The following is a 19337-nucleotide window of genomic DNA, read 5'->3' as shown; positions in this document are numbered from 1 at the left end:
ACGGCAGATGGCCAGACCTCCGTCCCGCCTTTTCCGATGTCCGCCCTGGTGTCAGTGACATCCTGGGTCTCGGGCCACCAGGAAGACCTGGACCCTCCTGGTCAAGGTCGCCAGGGACATCTGTTTCTCACAGGCCCCGCAGGAAAAGGCTGTGTTTGAGCCGTGCTTGGCCACACCAAAGTGGGGCCGTGAGCTTCTCTGAGCCTCAGTTTCCTTGTCTTCATTTTTTATTTATTTTTTTATTGTAATGCTTATTTTTGAGGGAGAGACAGAGAGACAGGGCATGAGCAGGGGAGGGGCAGACAGAGAGAGGGGGAGACACAGAATCCGAAGGAGGCTCCAGGCTCCGAGCTCTCGGCACAGAGCCCGACGCGGGGCTCGAACCCACGGACTGTGAGATCGCGACCTGAGCTGAAGTTGGACGCTTCACCGACTGAGTCCCGCTGAGTCCCACCCAGGGGCCCTTCAGTGTCCGTGTCTTTAAAATGGGTGCAATTATGTCCTCAGCACAAACGCTGTCGTGAAGGTGAGGGCCTGGAAGCAGCTGGGACTAGAACTGTCACCCTGACAACAGTCCGCCACCGTCCCGGCCTGGGATGCGGAGCCCTGAGCAGGGGGGGGCCTGCTGGGCCAGGGGGGCATGTGTGACAGCGTTTCCCAACAGCTCACAAGAAGGGCGTGCACAGACGGAGGTGACAGACGAGAGGGCAGAAACAAAGCCATCCTCCCCAGGGACACCTGAGGGGAGGCCACCCTGACCAGCAGCCGGTGCCCCGAGAGTTTCCTCCAGTGGTTCCTGGGGCTTCCTGCCCCGCAGGCCCTCCCTGTGCCCCACGCGGGCGTGTTCGGGACTAACGACCTGGCCCAGACACGGGCAAACGCCTGCGTCCCCCACCCCAGCTGAGTCTCTCGTGAGGCGCGCTTGCAATGGCTTTGTTCCAGTGAGAGCTCTTGGGTCCCTGCGGAGGCCCCCAGGGGGCTGGGACTCTAAAATGCCACTGACGCTTGCCTGTTCGGTGTTCCAAGGGACACCGGTCCTCCCTGCCACGGGCACATCCGACTGTGGTCAACCGCCAAAGCGCCTGTGTGTGCAAGGCCCAGGGGCGCCACCAAGCGCTGTCGAGATTCGCCGGGGGACGTGCACCCTGTGCGTGGGGTCCAGCTCCACCGGAGAAGAGAAGGTGTTGCGTCCGGCACGACCTGGGCCACAGCTGGTGAGGCCACTGGCTCGTGCGGGGACCGGGCTCCGTCCGTGGACGCCGTCCACCCACCAGCGTTGCTGAAATCAGAGGCCTCGGGGCCGAGAGAAGTCACCAACAGCAGGGTAGAGACATCCCGGTTCTTTATCCCTTCGAACAACGCAGGTCGGACGGTGTGAGCCAAACGCACAGAGCTGGGCCCTCCTGGCCTGGCTCCGAGGCGTCTAGGACCCCGGGACGGTCCTCATCGGCAGGGGCGCACCGTCTCCGTCATAGCAGCCAGCAAAGAGACCACACACGAGCCGCCGTATAAAGACACGATCCCCTTCGACAAATATCCCGCCAGCCCGCAGCTCCCCCTGGGCAGTGCTAGCCTCATAAATCCAGAGCGGGAAGCTCGGGGCAGACGCCGCCACCCTGGGCATCTCTCTCGCGCGAGGGCCCCTGCAGAGGGAAAGCCCTCTGGCCTCCAGCGGCCGCGTCCGGAGGGGTGGCTCCTATAGGGTCTGACCCACAGCCACTGCCCCAGAAGAGACAGGCTGCTGTGCCTGAGACCCCAGGCTCCGACGCCCACTGTGGACGGCCAGCGGCGGGTCTCCGCCGGGTCCAGCCTGTGGCCCCAGAAAGCTGGAGCCTCGAGACGAGCCCCCTCAGATCATCAAAGATGCTGTCCTTGCCACGCGTCCACGGAAGCTAGAGCCGCAGGTGGGCTCCCTGTGGCTCCCGCTCCAAAGGGCAACCTGCACGCACCTGGAGCACCCACCTTCTGTCCTGTCTGACCCTGCTCTGTCCCCCTCGGCCCTGGCACGCCGGCCGTCCCTCTGCAGCCCGGAGACTCTGGCAGGACAGGCCCGGACTCTGCGTGCTCAGCAAACACATGCTCTGTGTCCGTGGCCTCCCAGCTGTGGCCTCCCAGCTGCACCACCTGGGCTGGAGAAGCTCACGGTCAAAGCCCGAAGTCAGGAGGGCCGCCCCGAGGCCGGAGAGGGGCCGCTCCTCAAGCGGGAGGTGTGGGCCCTGTGGGGTGTGGGGCTTGGCTTCCGAGCCGAGAGGAATTTCCCACAGACCCGTCCATTAACGGGATGCCCTCCCGCCTGCACTTTGTGGGCTCTCTGTCTCCGGAGGAACCCACTCGGGAGGGCGGGTTCCGCTCGGATGGCTGCCTCCATCGGAGGCCCTGGGCCGAGTCCCCTTGGCGCGTGACGGCAGCTCCGAACACGAGTCTGAAGTCACGAGAGCCTTAAGTGCCTCCGTGTCGTGTGCCCCAGTGTGAACTGTGGGAGCAGCTGGGGACGCGTCTGGGTCTCGCCCCCCATGGCTTCCGTCTGGGTCGCCGTGGACCTGTGGTGGCCTCCAGCCTTGCTCCGGACGGAGCTTCCCGGGTGGGTCCGGGCGGTGGAGGGCTCCTCTGGGGACAGGGTGGTCGTGGGACGTGGTGACACCCGGCCTGGCGAGCTATGGTGGGGGGTCCACCCCGGGAGGAAGGGCCCTCCGGTGGCTGCCGCTCAGGGACTGGGAGCCATGGCCCACAGGCCCTCCCTCAAAGCCGAGGAAGTGAGGCGGGGCCACGTGGGGAGCCCGCGGTTCGGGGCCCAGGGCCGCGGTCCCCACCCTGGGCGCTGCAGCAGGCCGGCGGTGGGCCAGATGACGGGGGACTCCTGTCTGCAGGTGCGGTTTTAAAGGATTTGGCCCATTTGCAAATCTGAAAAGACAGGAAGGATCTGCCTTCTGGGCAGCAGGCCCCGTGTGCTCCCACAGCCCGGGGCCCACCCCACTCCCTCTCCTTCCTCCCTCCCTCCCGGCGGCCAAGTCGAAGGACAGGTGCGGACGGGGGGTCAGGGGCGGGGGTCTGTCCCAGCTGTGTGCTGTCGGTGGTGCCCCGGGCCCAAGGCCCGAGCCCCCAGGCCACACGGGGAGGCACGCGGTAAGGGTACCACGACAGCGCTCGGGAAACGTGCTCAGGAGAAGAGGGGAAAGCGGGTGCGGACAGCAGGCGGGCCTGTCACACGGGGGCCGGCACCCCGTCGGGTCTTGATGGCGCACCGTGCGCTCGCAGGTGTCACCAAGACCCAGGGGACACGCCCGCTGGCCGCCAGCACCAACCCGTCACTGGCCCCTGCTCGGCCAGCTGGTCTGCACCCACGCTGACTGCAGGTCACAGGGTCCCGCGGGGCACGGCGCCCACGCGTGAGACGGCATCTGGCGCTCTGGGCCAGTGGGCGGGAGACACGAGAACCCGAGTTTGGGAGGCACGCTGGTTCCACAGCCGTGTGTGTGCCTCTGACCCAACCGGCACCAAATGTCCCCGCCTCCAAACAGCGGCACAGCCGAGCCCCCTCGCCGCCCCTGGGCCCCGGGATCAGCCAGCAGATGTCCTGCTCTGTGGCCTCAGGGTTGTCGCGACACATCAGGGTCTCCGACGCCAGGCGGGGCCGCTTCCTGCCCTTGAGAGGCGATATCCTCTGCAGAGCAGGCCCCAGGTGACAACCAGGCCGCCGGACGCATGCCAGATGGAACCTGTGCCTCGACGGGCAGAAATCACGTCTGCTGTGACGTCCAGCGTGCAGGAGGCACGGGCAGTCCTGGCCACGTGTTCACCAGCTCCCTCCTGGAGAAATGACTCTCCTGGCATGAGCCCTCCCAGCGCCACAGGGTGCAGCGGTGGAGGAAGCTGACCCCCGGGCATCGTCCGGACCCCTCCCCACGTGTGTCTCGCGTGTGCAGGGGGCACGGTGTTCGTGGGCACAGCCAAGCTGTGCATCGCAGGCCAGAGCTCTCAGCGGCTCTAACCAAAGCCCGCACACGATAGACCGTCACAGCCGACCCGTCAGCAGAGGCCACTGGCACCCGCCATGTACCTCGACCCGGCTGGTCCCGGGGCTGGAGGGGCGTGTGCTGCCTGGGGGCCGGCGGTGACCCTGCCAGCGTGGGCTGTGAACTGGTCTTCAGTCATTCCAAGAACCTGCTGTCTACCCTTCCGGAATAACCCCCAGCCTTGTCTGTGACGCCCCCAGAGGCGAGGGGCCTGCACAAATGTTCTTGGTGTCAACCTACTCAATCATCTCCTGCCCCAAGTACTGGTCTGCAGGGATGGCCAGGGCCCAGGTTGAGGGGCTTCAGGGTCTCTGAGAGGGAGCAGGCGTTTGTTTTCAGCCCCCGGACCTCAGGTTCCCTGAGGAAAGGGAGTCAGGTCACCAGGAAAGGCTTCATGGATGGGTGGCCCCTCCCTTCAAAGAACATGCCACCACCCAGTAACGTGAGTTTGTATGTCTTGCCCGTGTCCTTGACCAGACTGGGAGCTCTGGAGGCAGAGACCACGGACCCATGCATTTAATGGGCACTGAATGAGTAGGTTTGCAATATAGCACTGAAGGCTGAGTTTACATGCCCTAAGCCACAGGGGAAGTAGGGAGACGGCACTAGGCAAGGGTTGCACCTACTTGGAGGGAAGGAGGGAAGGAGGGAAGGAGGGAAGGAGGGAAGGACGGAAGACTACATCCACTGACTCGTCCACCCATCCACACATCCACCCACCCACCCACCCACCCACAGGCCTCCATCAACGCAGGAGAGCGGGGGGAAGTGGGTTCACGTTTCTGGCTGCCAGGAGGGCCCCTGCCATTGTTCTCTATCATTCTGTAGGAAGGATGAAGAAGACCCCGGGGCCACCCCCGGGGCCACCCCCGGGGCACTGGGCTCGAACCATCAGGATTGCTCCTCAGAAGGACTGTGTCTCGCGGACCGGTGTTGGATAAATGACCCAAGACCAGGGAATTAAAGTTCGAAAAAGCTTGGGTGCAAATCACATTTAGCTAGAAAAAAAAACGTTCCATCACAGGCTGGCAGTGCTGATGTGTGGGAAAACGGTTTAGGGTAGTGACTGGAGAGCACCGGTCGCTTCCCTGGCAGGTGTGGACACCGTGGCCAGTCTGCAGCGGGTCTGGCCTCTCACCCAGCTGCACGAGGTCTCCGGGCTCCCGCCTGCCTCCACGTCAGCCCCCACGTCCGGCATCCCCTCTCTCCCTTTCCCCGTTTTCCAGCGCCCGGCCCGTCACCGTGGCTCGCCTGCGGCTCGGCACCTTCCAGATGGGCGCCGCCACACGCGGGACTCGTGGATTCCCCACCGCAGCCCTGGTGACACGGCTCCACCAGCCCCGTGCGTCTCCTTCCTCGTCACCTGCGCCCGACCAGCTGCTACTTCATTCATTCACTCATTCACTCATTCACTCTTTCATTCCGCAGACGTGTGTCAAAGAGCCACGGGATGCCACGCTTTGATGACCACAAAACTGTGCAAAACCTGACCTGGCAGAGCTGCCTTGTGGCTCCGCCTGGGGGTGAGCCTGGGGCTGGAGACACAGGAACCCAAGCCACACCTATTTACCGCCCGCGCCTCAGAGCCAGGATGGTTTACGTGCCCAACGTTCACTACGGTGAGATCACGCGGGAAAGGTGAGGGCCCTAATCTTTAAGAATCCCTTAGAAGGAGGGGCACCTTGGTGGCTCAGTGGGTTAAGCGTCCAGCTCTTGGTTTCCGCTCAGGTCACGACCCCACGGTTCATGAGTTCGAGCCCCACGTGGGGCCCCGCGCTGACAGTGTGGAGCCTGCTTGGGATCCTGTCTCCCTCTCTCTCTGCCCCTCCCTCGCTCGCTCTCTCTCTCTCAAAAATAAATAAACATTAAAACAAAAAAAGGAATCCCTTAGGAAGAGCATGACTCAGTCTCAAACGTGCTGCTGTTTGGGGCTCTTTGAACGGAGCCCCCACTAGCTCATCGTGTGAAGGCGTGCACAGACCCAGGCACCGTGCGGGGTGACAAGTCGCTTGGCGAAGGGGCGTCGTCTGCCACGCTGGAAGAACTTCCAAAACCCACCCCTTCTCCGCAAAAAAATGCATCTTTATCCCTCCCCGTGGGCTCAGCTCAAGACGAAGCGGGAAGTAGCCAAGAGACAACCGCGAGATCAAGAGCACAGGAAATTTTGCCTTTCATCTGAAAATCCGTCCGTCAGCTGCAGAGGAAATGCAAAGCCGGGTGGATGCCTCGGTGGCGGCTCGGACCGCATGTTAGTTCCCGCTGGTGTGAAGGAGCCTGTGGCCGCGGCCCCGTGTGCGCTGACCGCCTCGTCTCTCTGGGGCGGGGTCACCCCACCCACGCCGTCCGCCGCTGCCGTGGGAGCCCCAGGGGAGCGCCTGGTGGCTGCGACTTGGGAACGCACGGTGCCCAGCCGGGGGTGCCCCCCCCGCCCCCGGGCTCTGAGATGGCCCCGGGCTCCGGACACTCAGGAATGCCCGTGGCCTTAAACGACGGAATGAGTTTTCCTGGCCAGAGAAAGCTATTTCCGGGTAGGCAGTGTTGCAAGGGATCCCCTCCCCCACCACATAAGACACGCGACGGGCCTGCGGTTGGAAGGCTGCGCACTCGGTCCCACAGATCCTAACGGGAAGTGCGCTGGCTGGGGCACGACTGGCGTCTGTTGTCAGGATCTCGCGGACCGAGAGAGGGCGCAGGCACACGCGGCCCGCGCACGCCTCTCCGCGGAGTCTGACCCCGCAGGGAGGTCCCAGCGCCATCCCTCACAAGCCAGGCTGTCCTGTCTGCCTCGGTTTCTTCGCTTGTAAGATGGCGAAAGTAATACGGATCCCTTAGGGCACGAGGGTGGGTGTTTCGGTGTATCTGTCCCGTCGGTGTGCCAAGGCTCCCTGTCCTAATCACCACAGGAAGGCAGGATGCCCGGGCTGGGTCCTTCCTGGCCAGGCTGTCCCTGAACTCTGTGGGTCTCCGTCACTCCCTGTACGTGGCAAGCGGTGGTGTGGCTGGCGTCACGGGGCCCTCCCGTATCGTGGAGTCGTCCTCGGACACACGTAACAGGTGCTCAAGAAACGTGTGCTGAGTTCACGCCTACAGAGGAGTGTGCCCGCCAAAGGAGTACTGGAGGAAGGAAGCATCATGAGGGCCACAAGGAAGAAGCAAGCCCTCAGGACTGAGGAGGTGGGGGAGGCTTCCCGGAGGAGGTGGCCATGAAGACGGAAAGATTCGGGTGGGTGTAGGGGCAGCAGATAACGTTCCAGGCCAGAGAAGTGAAACAAAGATACACACGAGGAATCAAAAACGGGCCCTGCCGCCACGGGGCCCGGGTGACAGAGCAGAACAAACACGTCGGAAGACACACAACTCCTCGACGGGGCGCCTCCCGGTCACCCTCCCCGGGAGCTCCTGCGGGTACGCCAGGGAAACAGGGGGTAAAGCACCAAAGTGAAAGATGGGTCTCGGGACGGGGGGACGGAGCGGAAAGCTCCGGAAGAGGTTTCTTCACGGAGACGAGACGGAAGACGGTCTGACGTGTGTGACGGTACCGGGAGGGGACTCCCGCGACTGGGAGGGAGCCGGGTTCGAGCTGGCGGTTGGTGCACAGGAGGCCGAGCTGGGCCACCTCAGCCAGCCATCAGAGACCCCAGACCCTCGTGACCAGGGCGTGACAAAGGAAAGGAAGTCGTGGCCCACGACAAGACTCAGCCGGAAGCGGGGCTGTGTGAGGGGCCCCCGGTCAGCGCTGCCACGGACCTAAGCAAGGGGGCCAGGAGGTGGGGAATGAACACGCTGCCCGAGTCGGGACACGGGGGCAAAGGCCACGAGAATCCGCTGCGTGAAGTGAGCGGGAATCGGTGCCGAGGGGAGGACCTGCAGGGCGTGGTTTCTCCCCAAGCCTCGCAGAGCTCGCGGTCCTAAACGGCGAGTGCTCGTAACCGCGGGGAAAGGGGAAGGGAGGGGAAGGGAGCTGTGCCGCCATTTGGTTGAAGACGAAAAGGAGGGCCGGGGGCAGACTCCGCACTCCCTCCCGTACCTGCTGGAGACAAAGCACCGGCAGGGGCGCGGCTCAGGTCGGGGACCGCTGTCTGCAGCCCCCACATGCCCAGCTGCCCCGGAAAGTGTGGGGCCTGGCTCCCGGGGGAGGTCGCAGCGAACAGGCAGGTGCACGAAGCACCTGGGGGTCGAGACCCGCGAAAACGTCAGATTTCGGCAGTAAGGACAGCTAGCCTGGTGCCCTGGGACTCAAGGCCCACGTCCCCCGCGCCACGCGGGGAGGAACCCTGGAAAGGGCTCTGTGGGAAGGACAGGGGCTTCTTGGGGGAGCAACTGGGCACCCGTGGCTTGGAGGGGTTCATCCACCTCAGGAGGGACAGGATGAGCGAAACCCCCAAGGGCCAAAGGCCATCTCAGGGTAGGAATCACATCCCCGGCCCGCTGACCGGGACCACCGGGCGTTCACGTGTGTAGGCGGCTCAGAAACAGACAGAATGCTGGCCTCCTAGACTTGGTGCCCGCCGTGGGCCGAGCCACCGCCAAGGGACGCGGGGCCTGACCGTGAGTCGGCAGGAAGCCCGCACCTGTCGGATCAGCTGTCTCCACCACGTATACCCGCGTCGGTCCCCGCCCGCGCCCAGTCCCCCTCCCCGCCCAGCGGGTGACGTGGACCCGCCCGCACGCGGGAGAGGCGCCTGGCCTCGGCTCAGACGGGCAGGGTCCTCTACCCCCGGGGGACGTGACTCGAGGGAGCCCCGCAAAGCTCGGGGGCGGGTGAGAGAGAAGGGCCAGACCCCGGGGGCATCATTCACCCCTGCGGCTCACCCTGCCTTGTTACCGGCTCGTCTGCCCGGCCTCCCCTCTGTCTGCCCCTCGATGGTTTTTGTCTCTGACACATTCCAGAGCGGAAGGGCAGACAGCCACACACAGCATCCCTGGACACTCCGGCTCGCAGACGTCACCTACGGGTCGCTATCTGCCTATGCGGTTTATCTTCCGGGAAGATGTACAAACGGAAAGTGCGCACGTTGTGAGCGTGCTAACCACGGCCGGCGTGGCCCGAACCCTGCCGAGATACGGACCGTCTCTATCGTCCCGGAAAGGCGCCTGTGGCCCCCGCCAGCGCCCCGCACGGCCAGCCGCTTACACTCGCCGCTGGCTCCCGTGAATGCCAAAGGCTAAAACAGACCGTTCGTGCGGCAGCGTCTCGCATCCTCAGACACGAGAGAAGAGAACGGGCTGGCAGATGGGACGTAACACGCTGGCCCCGTTCCTGACGCCCTCGCGCGGGCCCCGCTGGTTCCCGTTAAGCTGAATGCCAAGGCGCTTTGGAGCCCGTGTGCCGGCCGGAAAGTAGTGCCCCCCCCCCGGTCACCCTGCACCCCCCCCCCCAAACCTTATCAGAAAGAAGCCTGGGAGGCCAGGAAGCCACTTCCGGGGGGGCGGGGTTCTACAAGGTGCAGGAACCAGCAGCTGGTCCCCGCGGGGTTCGTGAGACGCGGCGGCTGCCTGCCACGGGCATCCCACCGCCGCGGGCCGGCCGACCTCACGAGGTCATGTGCGCAGGTGCCTTCTCGGGCGGGCACTTGGACCAGCTGGCGGGTGAGGGTGTCGGGTCACAAGGGGGCGTCTGGACACGCGCCGGCTGCGTGCTCTGTGAAGCCCCCCGGCCGCACCCCACCTGTCGCACACGCTCCCGCCGCACACGTTGGCTCCAGATGTTGCCACAGCCTCGTCGGCAGGGTGGACGTCCGGAGACCGCTCCCTTCCCGGCGGAAGTCGGAAAGGCGGAGGCCGAGGCAACACAAGCACCTCCGTCCCCTCCAGGCCCAGCGACGACCCCGGGTGCTTCTCAACAGGGCACCGGGGGGCTGCTACCCAGCGCTCAGGTCCCGCCTTTGACGTGGCCCCCGTGGCTCAGGCCAAAAACGCAGGCCCAGAGGCGCTATTCCTGACCCGTCTGTAGCCCGCGGCCCCCACCCGGGGCTCCCCCCGCCCTCCCGCCCTCCCGAGCCAGCACGGCCGCCGAGCCGTCCCCATCAATCGCCCGGGATGGGGCCGAAGACGGTTTCCACCCTCGGTGCCTCCCGAGAACCACTCAGAGCCCGGGTCACGTCTCTTTGTCCACGGTCACCCCGACCCTCGCGCCAACGTCCGCTCAACACCGACCACGCACCGGCGTCAACACACGTGCAACGCGACCCGCGACGACAGCGTCAGTGAAATAAGGCGGGAGGTGGGGCCGAATGAAACGGCGGAGAGGAGAGCACACTCCTTACCTTTGCGATCCGCGGTCACAGCCGCTACTTCCGCTGGTCACCGTCTACACAGCTGCCTCTCAGCCACCAGCAGACTCTGTGGATTACAAGCGAGTGTTTAGACGGACAGCCCCAAGCCGCAGAACCAGGGCCTGCCGGCCTCACGACTGCCACACTCCAGTCCCAGGCGCACAGGGACAGGACCCTAGCTAAAGGCTCTCCCCACGGTCACCCTCCCTGTCCCCACCCAGATCCACGTCAGCGATTCAGTGGCGCTCGGCTTTCCCTGCACGCTGCCATGGCCACATGTGGACGCCCACGGACACAAGGGGTCGCCTGCAGGCACAGTCTGATCAAGCTTCTCGGCACTGCTCCCTGCACAATGTCCTTCTTTTCCTCACCCAACTACCTGGGCAGAAATCGAACATGCTCTTGCGGTCCCCGTGTGGCGTCCCTGCGAGGAGGGGTATCCCGCTCGGCCCCCCCCCCTCACCACGGGTGTCTGCTTGCTGCCCTGAGCAGGGGCTCCTGCCCAGGGAGGGGACCTTATGCAGGCTTCGCGAGCGGACCCTCGCCCACGTGGGTCTCTGCTGCTCGGCCAGCCCTCTCGTCGTCCTCCTCCAGGACTCCATGTGTCAGTCCGGACCTCCCGGCCAGCAGCTGTGCCTGGGAACCTCCCAGGGTCCCCCGCCCTCTTGGTCGGTCCTCTGTGAGCTTGCTCATGTCTTGCCAAGAAGTTGGACGCCGACCAGACACTTCTTCCCGGTCCACGGTCCCAGGTGGCTTCGGGGGAGGGGCGAGTCAACACTGTGACACACACACACACACACTCAGAAGCCGCGAGGAATTCAGAGTCGACCGTGTTCTGGCACAGCCTCTGGGCGGACCTGAAGGGAGCCGGCGCCCGCTGTCTTTCAGAGCCTCAGGCCGCGCACTTTGGGCAGGAACGCTAGAGCCGCGCTGGCCTCCCTCCCGGGAGGGGGATGAGGCTGTGGGGACGCGTGAAGCTCTCCGGCGGTCGGTCTGGGGGCTGCGGGGGCACCTTCTGTGCCTCCCCAGCACCCGCCCCTCGAACCGACTCTCTCCGATCTGAAGTGGTCCCCGGAGACGTGGTCTCCTCCCCTCCGGTGACATTTCACATCAGTAAGGAACCTTCAGTCTCAGCCGCGTCCTCGCGAAGCCAGCGGGCTCCTTCCCCCCCGCCCCCTGCCCCCCCCACCCCCCCCACCCCCGGCTTTATCTGGAATCAGTCGGACTGTCAGCAAAACGTAAAAAATAGTTGTTTCCCGAGCCCAAATACAGAGCGGGCTTCTAACTCATCTGCCGTCTAATTAACGGTTCCCAGGCCGCCCTGGCCCGTGGGAACATCTGGGCCCCATCCCTCCAGGCCCCAGACCTCGAGGGAGGGGCGCGCGGCTCTCGGAGACCCTCTGCCTCGGTCTTCCTTTGAAATCTCTAAGTGGGAGGACGCTGGTGTGCGTGCGTGTGTGTGCACGCGTTTGTGAAATAGCTGTTTGCACGGTGCCTGGCGGTGCCCCGTGAGCCAGCGTCCTGCAGGCCCCGTCGGGGCCAAGACGACCTGCTCTGGGTCCGCGGCGGCGAGGGAAAAGCAAAGGCGTGTGCTGAGGCCCCCGCGAAGCTGCTGCCTGATTTCCAGGGCCCTTCCGTGCCGTTGAGACTTTCCCTGGGTGTGACGGGCTCCCGGACAGGTGGACACACGGCCCGCGGGGAAAGCCGCATGGAGGCGGAGGCCCCGGTGGGGGGCCAGCCTGACGGACGCGGCGTGGGGCGCTCAGCTGGGCGGCTTTTCTTGGTGGAACCAGCCTGGCTTCCCTCATTCAACTGTGTGCTTACGAGCGTCACGGGGTCGAACGCACACGGCGTCACGTCCACCGTCCTGGCCCCTTTTAGGGGTGGAGGATGTGGCCTGACGCTTGTTCACGATGCCGAGCTGGGCGGGTGAGGGCGCCACGGGTCTGCCCGTCGGAGCCAGAGGCCGAGGTCACCTGCCCGCACACGGAGCCGTGAGCCAGGCCGGGCCGGTCTGCTGGCCCCACTGCACCAACGGGAGCCCGGCTCAGCGACACTCTCGCTGCCCTGGGGCGTGAGGCTGGGGCTCCGCGGGCGGCCGGGCCATGTCGGGGCCGCTTCCCCAGGACACTGGCTCGCGGGGCTCCCGGGGTGCGCCCGGTGCACTCCCTGAGTCCTCGGAGCCTCTTCCTCGGGCCCTTTTCTCTTTCTTGGGAGGATGTTGGGTCTCAGAGCCAAGCCGGTGAAGTCACACATGGGGGTTGTTGGAGGACAGGGCTGGTGACTCAGCCGCACCAGAGGGACGGGGACGGGGTGCTTCCAGACCGGGCGGGGGAAGGCCCACGGGGCACATCTCCTCAGCGCCTCGGTGTCCCGCGTGGGGACACAGGCCGCTCGAAGGTCTCTCCTCACCCCTCCCCTGCCTCCAGCCTTGGGCTACGTCTTGGGGAGCAGATGAGGACGGAAAACCCGGGAGGCCGTGGCTCGTGAAACTTCGTGGAGGACACGCTTGCCACGAGCCACCAGGAACGCCGCCCAGCAGCCCCGAGGAGGCAGCGATGTGTGCGGCCTGGGGGCAGGAGTGAGGCCAGGCTTGGTGCGGGGCCTGGGCCGTGAGCTCCTTCTCGGGAGACAGGGACCCCCGAGCTCCTCACATGACTGACCACGCGTTCCTGGGCGAAGCCGTGAGGACGGACTTCTGGAGAAGCCGCTGTGCGTGGCCCGGCTTCCCCGGTCAACCAGAGTCCAGACCCCCCCCAGGTGCCCCCCACCCCCCGCCCAGGTCTCGCGCAGGGCACTGGGGTCCTGCCAGAGGCCAGGAGGCCTGCTGTCTGAGCTCCGCCAGGCTCCCTGCAGAAGGTGCTTTCCCTGCGGCCTGGGCTCCCCCGCTGATCCAGCCTCCCCGTGTAGGATGGCACGTTGTGCACCTGCTGACGGTGTTCAGGCCACACGATGGACGCCACGGGGCTCCTGGGAGGGAACTCTGAAGCTGTCCGCTTCCCCCCCCCGTGAGCCCCGAAGCAGCTCCCAGCCGCCGTCCGCACGGAAGCTGAGCTCCTGAGGATGGCGGGGCCTCCGACCCGACAGGCGCTGGCCCCCCTGCCCAGCGGGCCCGCTCCTCCCCAGCCTCGCCATCCTCAAACGTCCCTTTGCTCAGACAGGCTCTCGGCGAGTGGGACCCGGCCGCGTGCCGCCCCCACGGGAAGGCGGGGGAGCAGCGGTCCCTACTTCTCCACGGGACCCCCACGACGCTCAGCTCTGGCAGGGCCCTGCCAGCGACAGGTTGGGCCACAGCCGATGCTGGATGACCCAGTGAGTCCACGGGCAGTGGGAAGACTGAGCCAAGAACCCCAAATCTCCATGCCTCGGGGGGAAAACGGGGCAGGCAGCCCCCCACTCGCAGGAGCCCTGACACGAGTCCTTCGCGGACGCTGGCCCTCACACGCTCCCGGTTGTTTTCTCCATCTTGGAAGACCGGGTCCTCTCAGAGGCCACACCTATGTTTTCGTGGACAGCAGCCACAAAACGCGCTGTCTCTAAGGAAACGCACGCTCCTCCACCAAGAAACCCAGCCTGGTTACGTGGGTCGGAGCCTGGCTGCGCGGGGCCCGTGACAGTCGTGCCACCGTGTGGCGCGTGTCTCGTCAGCCAGAAGCCTCTGTTTTATTGCGCTTTGAATAATTCCCCAAGATAAACCACTGAGAGTTTCTTTGTAAGCACTTAGGCCTTTGTTTATGAGAATCTTTGATCCGCTAAGAGTGTTTAGAACCCCCTGAAGCTTCCTCCTGCCATCAGCACCCAGTGGCGGGGGCTCGGCCGGGCAGTGAGGTCGTCGGCCTGTACTCGGTCCCCGAGAGAGAACCTCCCTAAGGAGGGGCCCCTAAGGGACCCCACAGGCTCGCGGCTGTCTTTCCAGAGCAGAAGCCTGCCCCGGGGCCCGCACGGCTATGTTGTCCACACGGTACATTTCACAACCACGCCTGGCCTCCAGCTGCGGCTCAGGGCGAGGGTCTGCTGCCCCCGCCCCCCACTCCCCCTACCCCAGCCGCTTGAGTTTGGGGCACCTGCTCTCTCAGCCCCTTACCCGTGGGACTGGCTCCCAGATGCCCTCGACTCCTCTCGGTGACCAGCTGCCCTTCCCATTTGGGGTAACGTTTTCTCCAAAAGCCTTTGGAGAAGGCCCAGTTCCTGTGTTATTTCAGGTTGTTTTATTTCCAGCACAGATTTCCATTCTGTTACCACCGGGGTGGTAAAGGCCTTCCCCATCGGATGCCCACAATCCCAAGATTCCCGCTCCTTAAATACAGCCGAGTGCGGTCTGGGGCAGAAATAGCCTATGTGATCCAGAAGAGTGTGGGGGCGGGCGGTTGTGGGTGGCGGGAAGTGCTGGCTCGGAGCTGAGGTTGCCCAGCCCGGGGGTGGGGGGTGAGGGGGGGCGGTGAGCCCTGGAATCTGCACACCAGCCCTGGGCACGCGGGAAGCTCGCTGGGGAAGGGGGTGGCTCCACCCGGAGCCTGCATCCGGCTTCTGCTCTGTGGTTCTCCTGGGTGTGAGGGCTTCCCCGGCTCAGGGAGCAGACAGCCCCCACGTCCCGAGGCACCAAGTGCCTTCAGGGCCCCTTTCCAGCCAGTAGGGAGCCTCCGAGGAAGGGCTGTCATCCCTCCGGCGGCCCAGGGAAAGGCATGGTCCCCGGCGGCCCCCACCGCACGCACAGCAAGGGGTTTCCCAGCCGCAGGACGCAGGGAGGGCCGGGAAGGGGCGGCCTACGGGGCCTCCGTGCTCTCCACCCTGTCGAAATCAGTTTCGGGGCCAGGACGGCGGCGCGGGGCTGGGCCTCGCTTCCACGTACAGGTTCACGGCTCCAAGAGGTCGAGATTCCGGGGCGACCTGGAGGCAGGTCCTTTGCGGGAGGGACGGGGCCTCTCCAAACAGCCGTAACTCACACAGGAGGTGAGGGGTCAGCCCTGGAGCCTGGAGGCCGTGAGGAAGCCCGGGTTCTGGGTGGGACCAGCATTCCCTCACGTGGCCACGCTCCAAGGTGGGGTGAAGGGCCACCTGACCCTCCGCACACGGGCCCAAGACCCCCGTCTTCAGCTGAGCCCTCACAGAGACCTCGTCTTCCAGCTTCGGGAGGCCGACGGCAACGCCTGCTGTGGGTGTGTCCCTCCAATTTGCCTCTGTCTACACAGCCTTCTCATGACACGGTCCCCCTCCTGCATCACTCAGCGGGCCCTGCAGCCCATCCAGGGAAGACATCTGGGGGGTCCTTCAGGCGGGAAGGGGACCCTGGGGACCCTGGAGACTTCAGTTTGAGAAGGTGCAAGCCGGCAAGCTGGGAGAAGCCGGGGATGGGAGACAGGACAGGAGCTGCCTGAGAAAACGCAGGAGCTGGACTGGGGGTGTGGCTGTCACCCTGGGGATCACGGGGACCTCGGGGGTCACAGAGATCCTGGGGGTCGGGGGGACCCTGGAGGTCTCAGAGAACAAGAAGCATGGGGTCATCCCGGGGGCTCGGGGAGCCGGGCTGTTTGCTGTGGCATGGCGGCAGTTTTGGGGCCGCAGAGCCCTGTTGTTCCAAGTTCCAAGAGTATTTCCTCACCAGCTGAACAGAAGACCACAACTTTCAGCCTGTGGAGGAGAAAGCACGCAGCAGCGTATCTCCATCTATAAAGGCTCCAAAGTGGAAAAACCTGTTGTTTTTCCTGAAAGCAGCTTGGATGGAAACAATGGCGGTTTTGTTTCGCAGACTCTCGGAGAAATCCGGCTGTTTACTTGCCTTGGCTGGCTTCCTGGTGGGAGAGGGCCTGCGCGCGCGGGCAGGGAGGCGGGGAGACCGCGAGCCGGACAGTGGTCCCCGCGTCGCATCCCGCGCCCGCACACCTCCTCGGCGGCCTCCTCCGGAGAGGCCCAGAGTCCCTCCCGCCTCCCCCGGTGGGGCGGGTGGCCACAAGGCCCGAAACCAAACAGCTCTATTCCCAAGACTTTCTTCTCCTTTGTGGGCATGACTTTTTTTTTTTTTTTTTTTTTTTTTTTTAAGTCTGCTTAAAGAGGAAGAAACAAATGTGCTGTTCTTTGGTCCTTCAGAGGGCCACGTTGGGTAGGGGAAGAAAAGGCTCAATCGTTCCAGAGAGCAGGTGCTCCAGGAACCGGCACGGGGCAGGTACGTGTGCTCAGCCCGGGTCTGTGCACACCCTGCAGCGGGGGGGCTTCGAATCCAGCCCCGCAGGGCCCTGCTGTGCAATTCGGGCGCGTTCTGACGCATCTGAGGCTCGGCCCCTGGGTGTGACAGGCTGTGAGAATAACCCCTGTGTCCAGGACTAGAGAGGAACGCGGTTTGCGTGCACATCCCCCTCGGCTGGGATCCGAGCTCCGTGAGGCTGGGGCACCTCTTCCGTTCTCTGCTGCAAGCTGGCCGGTGGCAACCGTTTCCCACGGTGCCGGTTATCATCACTGTTGACCCAAACCCTTCCATTTCCAAGTTTCTAAAAGAAGCAGAGGGCTCATGCCAAACGGCACACTGCTCAGCATCCCTAAAGCTAGCTCTAGCCCTAAGGAAATCTACCCTCCCACAAGACTGAAATTTCAAGCCCAGAACCTCGAATGAACTCGGACCCCTTCTGGGCTGGACCTCCTCCAGCCCACGGCTCCAGGGTCCTGGCCGTGACCGCGAAAGCCGATCAGTGATGAAGGATGGAGCCCCCAGGCAGCGAGGGGAGGCGTTCTGCCCTGCTGAACTACGCCATCACGTGGGAGCCATCCCTTTCCGGCCAGGAAGCCTTCCTTGAACAAAATAACTAAACATCATCCGCATGGTCTTGAACTCCTTCCTCTGTGACCCCATGATTCAGATCCTGATGATGTGCCCCCAAAGGTAAAACGGTGGCTGTTCTTTAACACGTGTACACACACGCACGCCCGCACGTGCGCGCGCACACTCGCGTGCACACGCCCGCACATGCACGCACACACTCTGTGTCTATTGTTTGTCCCCCCACAATTGTCAACGCCTCTTTCCATTGGTCTGAACGAGGTTCTCTGGAAATAACCGCTGGTTGGGTCAACCGCACATCTAGTAATCTTATGAGTTTCCTTATGCTCACAGAGAGCACCAGAGCCCTTGTGGCATTTGTCAATGTGATCAGAGAATGGAGAATGTGAGATGGAAGCTTCTGGGCCACCCAGTCTGTTATTCTGGACTCAAGGAAGGGTGGGTGTTCAAAATGGGAACGGACTCCAGAGCCTTCCCTGGCATCTTGCACAACATTCAGTTTCCATGAAGCCATGCCCGGCTTGGCCCTGTGGGCAAGAGCGAGGCCTGGGGTCCCTTTCCCGATCAGCTGGGGGACTTTGTCCAAGTTACTTAACTGCCCAACACATTATCTGCTATAAAAAAAAATAGCACTTCTTTATGGCATTGTGGAGATGAACTGAGAGAACACAAGGGAGGTGTGTAGACAATGCCGGGTCCATAAGGAGTGTCAGACAGTATTTAATAATGATCACTACTGCGTTATAGGACTGCACCTGGTTAGCACCATATTCTCAGCGTTCGGACACATAGGTGGTGCCTGACAAGTATTTGAAGACCGAATAGGGCAACGTGTATGGCCTGCATCTACACGTCGGCAAGAGCAACCCACAACCCGGCTGTGGATGACAACTTGTCTTAGATTGCTTGGGGCTGATGTCCCAGTGTTGGGCTTGTCTCTGCTACCAGTCCCTAACAACCTGAGAACAGGACCTGTATCTTCTGTGTCTGCGTCTCAAGGAGATGATGAAGAATTCCACATGGAAACTACAAAACACTACTGAAAGGGATTAAAGAAAACCTGAATAAATGGAGAGATATACCATGTTCATGGATCCAAACACTCAATGCCATCATGATGTCAATCTTGCTCCAAATTTATCTATAGATTCAAAGCAGCCTGATCAAAATCCTTTTTTTTTTTTTTGTAGAATTGATGAGCTGCTCCTAACTGTTATATGGAAACACAAAGGATCTAGAATTACCAAAGGATCTTTACAAAGAACAACTCGGAGGAGCTACACTATCTGACTTTAAGTCTCACTATAAATCTATAGGGACCGACAAATTATCATACTGGAGTATGGATAGGTGAGCAGTTCAACAAAACCACAATAAAGAACCCAGAAATAAAACACACATATGTAATTAATTGAGTTTTTTAAAAGGTGTCATGGCAACTGAATGGAAAAAAGCAAAGTCTTTTCAACACATGGTGCTGGCACAACTGGACATCCAGGTGAAAGAAAGTGAACCTTTACCTCACTCTGCACACAAATCTTAATTTGCAAGGTACTGAAGACCTAACAGAGAGAGAGAGAGAGAGAGAGAGAAATAGGGCTGGGTGTGGATGGGCCCTTGGCAAGATCATGGGGGTGGGGAGGAGAAGGAAACCACCTCAAGGCACGGTAACGTGGAGAGAAGGGCATGGTCCCAGCCCAGCTGCTTTGCTTACACAGGTAGCTGTGCCTCTGGGCACCTGTTTCCTTGTGCGTAACACACAGGAGCTGAGACCAGTGAGGTTGCTAGCTCCCAGGTTCTGCTACGCTGAGAGCACCCACATGCTCCTACAACACCCTCCCTGTCATGCCATGTCACAAGGAGCCCGCCCTCATAGTCTAGCATACATTCAGTTTTATAAATTCTACATAAATAAAACTAACTGGAGAGAATTTTAAGATGATTATGACCCTGAGAGAGAAACCGGGCCAGTCCCGGGGTGCCGGAAGATTCAAGAACATCTGCTCAAAGCTGCCATCAGATGCAGACGCCCTCAACCCACTTTCTCACATTTGCCCCTATCTGCCCCGATTCATCCATGCAACTTTTTTCTTGGTAATTTCCACAGTGCCTCCTCAATGCCTCTCCACATCTCGGTGAAATTCACTCACGCTGAAAGTTCTTTCTCTGCCCTAAGATGTGGACAATTATATTTCTCTTCTGTGCATCCCAATGGCCCATGAGCGCCCGGGGTCTGACACTGATGACGGCCAACTATCCACATGGCAACTGTTATTCTGG

The 19337-nt window shown here is 62.6% G+C and overlaps 1 long non-coding RNA gene across 1 annotated transcript in view; it reads right to left on the bottom strand.

The window, feature by feature from the left end:
• The window catches only part of LOC125158768 (uncharacterized), a 100101-nt gene that overhangs the window by 39292 nt on the left and 41472 nt on the right, over nt 1–19337 (bottom strand). Inside the window, exon 2 of the long non-coding RNA XR_007149482.1 lies at nt 10280–10355. This is a non-coding gene — a long non-coding RNA (uncharacterized LOC125158768). The remainder of the gene's footprint in view (nt 1–10279; nt 10356–19337) is intronic.

The sequence above is a fragment of the Prionailurus viverrinus genome, unplaced genomic scaffold (assembly GCF_022837055.1).
Source record: "Prionailurus viverrinus isolate Anna unplaced genomic scaffold, UM_Priviv_1.0 scaffold_38, whole genome shotgun sequence".
Taxonomy (NCBI): Eukaryota; Metazoa; Chordata; class Mammalia; order Carnivora; family Felidae; genus Prionailurus; species Prionailurus viverrinus.
The sequence above is the reverse complement of the archived record's forward strand: the minus strand, read 5'-3'. Positions and strand labels throughout refer to the sequence as shown.